The sequence below is a fragment of the Lolium perenne genome, chromosome 4 (genome assembly GCF_019359855.2).
Source record: "Lolium perenne isolate Kyuss_39 chromosome 4, Kyuss_2.0, whole genome shotgun sequence".
NCBI classification, from domain to species: Eukaryota; Viridiplantae; Streptophyta; class Magnoliopsida; order Poales; family Poaceae; genus Lolium; species Lolium perenne.
The window spans coordinates 175,985,897-175,995,574 of record NC_067247.2 but is presented as its reverse complement, the minus strand read 5'-3'; positions in this window follow the sequence as shown (position 1 = coordinate 175,995,574).

The following is a 9,678-nucleotide window of genomic DNA, read 5'->3' as shown; positions in this document are numbered from 1 at the left end:
TTCCGCATGAATATGATTGTACACTCCGTCTTAGCTTCATGTCCTGTAGCCATGCTTCTCTTGTTTTAAAACAGTGAGGTCTTCATGGATTAAAGAGAGAAAGAAATATCTGTTATCGCAATGGGTCATGTGCACCTCTCTTCGTGGCTAGTTTGTTGGATGATTACTTTGTTGGTGCTGATGGCTTTAAGCTTCGTTAGCATCCATGGTCAGCTAGACAGCCACGGTAACAAACTCAGCTTCTCTCTTAATTTGTTCGCTATCAGTTAACATGTCTCTGTGACTCAATGATCTTCGCATTTGCACCAAAGTACGAAGATTATAAACTAGAGATCGAGCCATGATAACATTAGCAAAATCTAGCTAATAATGATGGCCAAATATAGTTAGTACAGTTAGAGATGTTATGGAGTTTGTTCCTTGAAAAATGTAGGTGGCATTTTCAGATCTTTGAAATGACTAGCAAAAATGCCCGTGCGTTGCAACGGGAGAGATATATGTAAGCTACTAAGATACACGAGAGAATTTTCTTTACCCCACAATGTCACCATAGTTCACAAGCATAGAAATAAGTAACCACATAATATCTCAAAATATAAGATATACATTTATTGAATTTAATTTGAGAAATAGCAGTAATTCACTTACATGGGAAGAAGCGAAAGACGGTTCAATATCATCACAAGGGCACGAAATCTCCGAATGTAAGCATTCTTAAAAAGTAATCTAAATATTAATCTTAAGCTTTCATAGTAATTTTTAGGATACCTTTTGCAAACAAATATCTCTTTTAAATATAATGTGCATTACTCTATGTGCATCGAAGAAAATAAATAGTATCTGAAAAAAAGAAGGCAAACTTAAGCAATCTTGCCCTCACACAAGATGTGAGGGTTGAGGCTGGCTGGAGCCGGTAGGTGTGAGGGTTTCTAAACCTAGAACATGATGTTTTTCTTGACGACGCCCCAGATACAGGCGTCGAGATGGCCCCGTATCTTATCAGCCTTGACGGGACGTGCTCACCCGGAGGCAGCGCGATGGTCGAACCGTGTAGATCACCTAATGGTCAACGTTGAAAGCTAGCACCACCGATGGCTTCCTACCGGTGCTTATGGTGGCAAGCAGCTATGTTCCCTCTACCATCCTCCTCATCTTTGAATACAGAAGCGGGACAGAGGAGCGAGTTCCCTCGCAAGCAGAGTACTATCCCCTTGTGAGTGGCGGAGCTTGAACGGAATCTTAGGAGGGACGAAGCTGCAGATGATATTTGTTTGAATGCCAAATAGTACGAGTACGACAAGTTAGAGTTTGTAGTATTTTAAACTTTGATAATCAGATTGAGTGGCAAGCAGTAGGAGTAATCAATAAATCAAATTATAGGCAGAATGTGTTAATTTATTAATAGGTTCAGACCCATGTTTTGCAAAATGAATCAATGGTTTGGTCTTAACCATCGATACCTTTTACCCACATAGCAAAGCAAGAATCTGTAAACAAGAATTGACATGACGTAAATGGATCTTTCCCCGACTAAGATGCAGGAGGAATCTGTGCAAAACCAAAACGAGTGAGAGTACAAACTTCAGTGGATACAAAGAAATTGCCGGCAGGGAGATGGAGAGTAGCTTGTATCGTTCAGCCTTGCAGGAGAACAGCAGTTGGTGGCTGCGCGGCGCCGGAGACCAGTGTCCCATCATGGAGGGCCCTCTAGAGGCTGCCGCCGCCGACGGCATGGCTAGGGCGTTGGAGCAGCTGGGCAGGGAAAACGGTTGGCTTCCTCCGTTCGCTGTCTAGGTTGTATCCGTCCCGTCGTCGTGTACCTTGGTGTCTGAACTTGGCCTCGACGGCGCGAATCGCCCAGATCTGGACGGAGGGAATGATAAGGTTGTGCCGGAAAGAGAAAATTGTGCATCCGTGGGCCGCGCCGGAATTTCTTTCCTTCTCGTCGTCTGTTTTTTTCTAGCTGGTTGCTGCCGGGAGGCCAGCGACGTGGCCTCGCCTCATCGAGTAGACCAACTTCGTCCTCTTCCTTCTCCAATCCCCCTACTCCTTCTCTTCTTTTACCATGCCGTGGTTGGTTTATATGAGGCTACAGTATAAATCGTGTTCGAGACTGACTGGTGCCACGTGTGGCTTACTGTTCTGAACGAACGATAGTTTTTTGAGGATTGGATTGTACATGGCGTATTCTAGCCAGACTCTACAGCCATGTTATGTTCGGGTTTGAGCCAGACTGTATTACCGATCGATCGAGACAACTTTACCTTACTCGATGGGAATTCTAGAGAGATTCGGATTTAACAAACACTTTAGCATGTTGGGCCTATGAGAAAAATTATTTGGCCCGTTTGTGACACCAGGCATTCACCTATCTTTACTATTAAATTGCAATAGGTGGTGGTTGGTGTCACAAACAGGCCAGGCCAAAGAGTTTTTTAGGCCCAACGTCTTTGTGCAACCGTAGGCCCAATATCTTCTTAGATCCCATCGGTAGCGTCAGCCGCTGTTGTTGTTTACGGTCGCACGTCAGAAATAATCGAAAATACCACATCGACCGATCGAAACTAGGTTGGCATCCGTGTTCAAGTAGTATCGTCTGTTCCAACTAGAGTTTGACTTAAATTATTTGTCTATGTTATTATATAGAGCTCTGAAGAGATAACTCAACGGAGAGCCGGAGACACGTGCTGCCGTGCGCTCGTGCATATGTTGCACAGCTGTGGGCAAGGAACTACCATAGCGCTGCAAGAAAATAAACGTGCGATGTCCTTGTTCATCCAAACCAGCATCGGCATGCACCGAGAAACAACAAAAAGAAAGAGACTTCTTTATCCGTCCCGTAAGCACTTTGTATAACCTGATCGCTTTAGAAAGCTTGTTAACACCGTATTGCTACATACACATCTTGCAAGCATTGGCTGGTCAATCATGACGTATTGATCACGGAGTGAATGCAAAACAGATTTGCACATACTTCCTCCTCTTGACCAAGGTGAATTTTATTGGCTCTAAATTTTCACGTAAAAACGTTAACATCGGCGCTGCAATTAATTGAGAAATTAAAAAAAAAACTTTATTTTCTACCCTTTAATTGGTGGGATAAGAAAGGAGGAGTCTTTTGCATGCAATAATGAATCAGTTTTACTCCCACATTAAATACAAATATACAAATGTGCCTAGGAGGTGAGGCATTTTGGGACAAATATTTTTTGGAACTTTGCCTTGCGAACTGGGACGGAGGGAGTACTACAATACGACCATGGCTGATAAAAGCCGTAATAATCATGTAGATCATGTAAGTGTTCTTCTAATGCACACGCATGCAATTTATTTCAAGGTTCTAAATTTCGGTTCAAGTACTATACTTGTATATTTGGAGATCTAGAAGGTGAAGAAATCATTTTGACCAGTCTTATTAAAATTTAATGAAATTTAACAGAATTCTAAGGCCATCTCCAACTGGGAGGCCCAAATCGGCACGCTGGACCATCCATTTGTGTTCGTTTGGGTGTGCGCGCACACAGAGGCTGACCTCCACCTGGCCGTTTGGGTCGCGCGCTGCGCCCAATGCTACGGCCACCAATTTTGCCAACGCGGCCCAGACATTTTGTCGAACAATGTGCGGGCACCGGCCATCACTGCAGGGGCATCGGCCTCGGGGCCTTGGAGTACGTCGTCGGCGCACGGTTGAGGTCAATAGACGAAGACAATGGTCCCGTCATGGACTTGCCCACCTCCGGTGACCCATCCCGTGGCGGGTACAAGAACCGCCCGCCGGCGCCGGGCAGGTACCCAAACGGGGCAGTTGGTGGGGCTGTTGACTGGGGAGGAAGCGGCCGAGTCACGGAGGAGCCGGAGCTTCCCGCCGAGGCTGTGCCTACGCCCGTCGCGGCCAGTTGCACGAGCGCGTTGTGGCCGTAAAAGAGTAGGGCATGCTCTTGTATGGCCTTCACCTTCGCCTCCATTTGGAGGAGTTGGAGCTGCTCGGCCGTCCTCTGCTGCTCCTCTGCGGCGGAGGCCTCTCTCTTCCGTTGATCGAGCGCCTGTGCCGCTCGTCACACTTGTTCTCCATTTCCCTCTGTTCCGCGGCGAGTTTGGGCCTCGCCTTCTTCGCCACCTCTGCGGGCTACGCGACCACCGGAACGGCCGGGACCTCCTCAGCGACAGGAGCGAAAATGGCGGCGAGCTCGGCCTCGTCTCTGATGGTGGCGACGGCAACAACTTTGGCAGCCATCCTTTAGGTTTGATACTAGAGTTGACTGGTTGTAGTTTGAGAGGCAGACACGTTGGCCAGGGGAGGACAAGGGGAGGACGCGAGAGGACAACCCTCGGTGTCCGCTGCCACGCAAACCAGGCCCAGATTTGGGCCGGCTTTGGGTCATCCCAGACACCGTGGCTATCCATTTTTGGGATGCGTCCGCGCGTTGTGCTACGGATTTGTCTGGTTCGAACCATACGGACGCGCGGACGCGAGAAGGGTCGCCCCGTTTTAGATGGCCTAATTTGACAGAGGCGGCGACGCCTCCGAAGACGACCACAGTCCGTTAGATCTCTTCATGGAACATAGTAGCGGAACATGCATCAAGGTACTATATTGGCCGTGGCAAAAGTTCATCCACAGTAATGTCATAGCAGAATATTTATGAAATTTTTCCCGGAGCAACGCACGGGTATTTAGCTAGTTGTAATTTAATAGTAAAGATAACAGAAATATCAATGATCGTGTAAACAGAGTCATGACGTGGACTACATCTATCAAATGACACCAATCCTAAAGCATCACCAAGCGCATCTCCCCCGAACTCGCCACCGGCGGTGGTTCCCCACCTCCGCCGCTCCCACTTGTGCCGGTGGAGAGAGTTCCCGACGGTGCGTGCGCCGTACCCTTCAGTGCTGGCCGAGAAGCTAGCGGGGCCGAGGAGAAAACCTCGATGGTCGCCGTCACTCTGCTTGCTGTCAATCTGGGCCTCCGCGCAGGATGTTCCGACGGTGGCGAGGCCTCCGCGCCATGAAGACGCTTCCGCCGCGCACCGGAGGGAGCGCCGCCAACCATGTTCCCTGCGCGTCATGACGCATACTTATTTGCCATGGTCCGTCTCCTATCCTCACCCTTTTCCCATAGAGGGCGTGCCTATGTATATAGCAAATCTGAAAGAACTAAAGACGCCAATTTCGGGCTTCCGATGGATGCATGTCTCGATTCTTTCCGTTTGATAGCTAAATATCAGTGAACTGGGTATATCAGGTTTGAGGGCAGGGGGGCAACGCAGCATTGATTGTTTGTTTCCCCACATGGATGAAGAATAGAAATGCAACAGTGATTATACTTGCACACCATGGCCAGACTGCATTTGTATTCTATTTAAGTATATCTATATGATGAACCAAGATCGCTAGATCAGTGCTCGGTATTGTTGGTATCTCGGTCTTTGCAAACCATTTGAGCTTGCCAATTTTTAAGCGGCCAGTGTTTGTCTTAGTTTTTTCCAACTTCCCAGCCTTTTAGATCTCCACTAGAGTCTCTAAATTTTCCGTCCCTAAGAGCATCTCTAACCGATCCCTAAAACGGCTTTAGAGGAGCAAATGTGCGCCGCTAACCGCTGGACCGACTCTAGCCGAAGCCCAAAAGGCTTTAGTGGAGCATATTTTTTTGTCATCGGCCTCCGCGGCCCCCAAATATCCTCCCGCGTCAGCTCTCCTAAAATTTTGCTCCTCCACCCCGCTGCCACAGCCTCGCCACCCCGGCGCCGTATTTTCGTCGACATTCTCACCCCCGACCACCAATCGCCTCGGCCGACAGTCGGAATCAACTGCTGCCCTTTTCCCCTTTGTCCGAGCCACTCGCCGGTGCAAGCCGTCGCCGGAATCGCTCCAGAGAGCCGCCGCATCGAGCCGGATCCCGCCACCAATTTGAGGTCGTTTTCGGCTTTGGAGAGGTGGATTCTTGCTTGAAAAGGGCCATCGGAGCATGGGGGTGTAGACCAACCGCCGTGGAGAATAATTGCCCCGCAACAGCCGCTGTAGCTTTCGGTCCGACGAGCTTTCTGCCCGGCGGCGGCCTCGAGCTTCGGCGACGTCCGGTGGAGGCGTTGGCCCGACGTTGGGATTTCGACGACCGATGGTTGATAGTCCGGCCGTCGCATTCGCCCGGCGACGTCGTCAATCCTTTTGGTCGGCTCTATGGCGCCAGTCGCAGACTCCACCTCCGTCGTGCTCAAGGTATTCGACGAATTGTTCATATGATTTTGTATTTGCCTCGTCGCAACCGGCTTGAATGAGAGCACTTTTGGCTGAAGATGAAGAGGTTGAGAGAGATGATCTTCGACGACTCTTCGTCGGAGGAGGAAGAAGAAGACGAAGATTTGGAGATGGCTTTGATGTTGATTTTGAATGATAATTTTCGGAGGCCGAGGCTAGGATCGCAATTCGGCCATGTGTGCATCAACCGGAATAGAGCCGATGACTATGCTCGAACCATGCGGGATTTTTTCAGTCCCGATGCAATCTATACCGACAAGCAATTCCAGCGGCGGTTTCGGATGCAAAAGGACTTGTTCCGCACAATAGCAAAAGCCGCCGAGGATCATTATGATTGGTTCAAGCTTCGGAGGAATGCATGTGGAGAGATGAGTGCAAGCCCAATCATGAAATGAGTAGTGACCGTGAGGGTACTTGCATACGGTTGCTCGGCCGACGCCATTGATGACTATGTTCGCATTGGAGAGGACAGAATTTTAGAGTCTGCGAGAAGGTTTTGCAAGCTTTGATAGAGATCTCGGTCCAGTGTACTTGAGGGCACCCAACGAAGATGACAATTGACTGTATGCACTGGACTTGGAAGAATTTTCCAGCTGGTTGGAAAGGTCAATACAAAGGCCACTGCAAAGATGCAACAATAATCCTTGAGGCAGTTGCATCGCATGACCTATGGATATGGCATTCATTCTTTGGATTGCGTGGCTCTCTCAGTGATCTCAATGTGCTATCGAGGTCACCATTGTTCTCAAGGCTTATTAAGGGTGAAGCTCCTCCTTGCAACTATGAGGTCAATGGCCATGAGTTATTCAATGGGGTACTATCTGGCTGACATCATCTATCTTCCATGGTTCACATTTGTGAAGACAATCCCACAGAGTGTTATCAATAGCGCACCAGGAAATCACACTTTGCAACAGTGCAAGAGGCGCAAAGGAAAGATGTGGAGAGAGCCTTCGGTGTGCTTCAGAAGCGTTTTGGCATTGTTCTGTCCACCAGTCGAGTATTAGAAACTCTGGCAGCTAATGATATGTTGCATTATTTTGCATAACATGATCATTGAAGATGAGAGAGACATGTCAGAGAACTTTATGTACATCTCAAATGGAGACCTTGTTGGGCCTGAGCATGATGCAAACACGATCCACAAGTTTCTCGAAATGCACCGACGCATAGAGAACCCGGATGCACATGGTCAACTACAAAATGATCTTATTGAGCATCACAGGTGTCTCCATGGCGGGTAGTTATGTTTTTTTTTTCACTTGTTTGGGTTGGAACAATTTATTTAGTTCATTCATTCAGTTTGTAATAATGAATAATTTGATTTATTACATTTAATTCGGTTTGCAATGTTGATACTTTGGTTTGTATGGTTTGATTTGCAAAAACAAAATTTTGCTCTAAATTATTGGGGTTCAGATCTGCGGCGCCAAATTTAGAGGAGCAAATATAGGCTGCTAATGGATAGGGAGGCGTTTGCTCCTCTAAGTTATTGGGGATTGGCTAGAGATGCTCTAAAAACCAATCTTGAAATGAAAATAATTGATCTCTAGCAAAGTCCCTAAAATGGATCCCTAAATCTCGTTTGTGCTATTTGAACATTGCGAACATATAACTGATCAACTCTGCGCACATAACTGAACATCACATGAACACGGTAACAATTTAAATCGAAGGGCATAGTTCAACATCACAAACCAAGGAGTGCGTAATTGAAATACTACAAATTTGACAAAACAAAAGTGCATAGTTGATTGAAACCAAATCAACATGTTTAAGCAACCAGGCCATCGTTGTCCTCATCAGCTTCAGTGGTGCCATCATCACCACCGCAGGCACCATATTGTGCACCACCATCACCATAGTCGCCAATCGTGCCGACATCATCACCGTGGACACCACCACCACCATATCCACTACCACCACCAAAGCCGGCACCACCATATATATAGCCGCCGTCGAATAGCACATTGATCACGCATGTACTCGAACTCTCGAGGTATTGTTTTTCCTTTTGATCAAACCCGGTTGGATTCATGAACATGAGCTTTTGCTCTCGCTTGTTCTTCAACATCGTTTCATGAATGGCAATCCGGCGCTCCTCCATCATGACTCGACGCTCAGACATGGCCGCCCTACACTCCTGGGAAGCAACTCTCCGCTCTTCTGTTTCCTTAAGCGCCATCCTTCATTAGCTTTGTCTTCTTTCTTCTCCGCCGCAAGAACCTTCCTTGTTGATACCAAATTGTCAAGAAATTCCTTGTATGGGAGATCACCTCCTTTCTTCAACTAGTCCTTATCCGCCTTTCTCCCCGGTGGCCTCTTCTCGGTGGTTGGTGTAGCACTTCTTTTATCATCATCGTCGTCATAAGTATCATCAGAGTCAAGTGGCATATTGTCAACCATTGGAGAGGACGAGTTGCTAGACTTGCTCTTTTTGATACTAAAAGTATCATCACCCCTAGTCTTCCACTTCTTGGTATACTCCAGAATCTTCCAACAATGGCGCAAAACAAATGGCCTGCCTAAATTGCCACTCTCGTGCTTGGTCATTTTCCTATAATACTGTTGAGAAAGTAGGATCTACAATAAGAAAGAATGAAGCCAACAAATTTAGTATGCAAAAAAAAAAAAAAAGCGCAATGCAAGACAACTAGACAAGTGCACATGCCTGGAACACGAGATTTACCTTATCTTGGTCATTTGTCCCACTTGGATTGAGATGTTTGACTCGTTCTCGTGCCGCAGACCATTGCGTGCATAGCTCCAGAGAATTATGTGCGACCTATGTGAGAGTGGGTTTTCATTCCGGTCTTCTCCACTATTCTTGTTCTTGTAAAAATGTTCATGGATACTTGGCCGATATGTAGAGCCATTTTGTTCAACTCCTCATATAGTATCTAGGCAAATGGTGTCCCATGCACAGCACATAGCCTCATCCTCATCACTCGTATAATTGCCTTGTCTTCGTTTGCTACTTGATCTCGTCGGTTGAACAAATCCCTCTTTTTTTTACGACACCATTGGCATCGGCATCGATGTCGGCACCATCCTCGCCACCAATATGACCTCGGCATCGACATCACCACCCTCGGCACCAATGAATGGTCCCATGGGCCATGGTGCTCAATAAAAACTATCGCTGTTCAACTTCAAATATGTAAAATGTAGACAAAAAATTACTATTCCACCTCGACTAATGCACATGAATTCCATATAACATCAATATCTAAACTAACACATATATGCTAATTGAAGACAGTACAAAAAAGGGGGAACTATTGATTTTTATTTCACTGGCATTGAACATGTTGCCCATGTCAAGATTGGTGAAGGCCTGGGCTGATGGGGACCGTGTCCCCAATGGCGGAGGGGTGCTGGAAAGGGGAGGAGACAGCTTGCTGGTGCTCCTGTACGGCC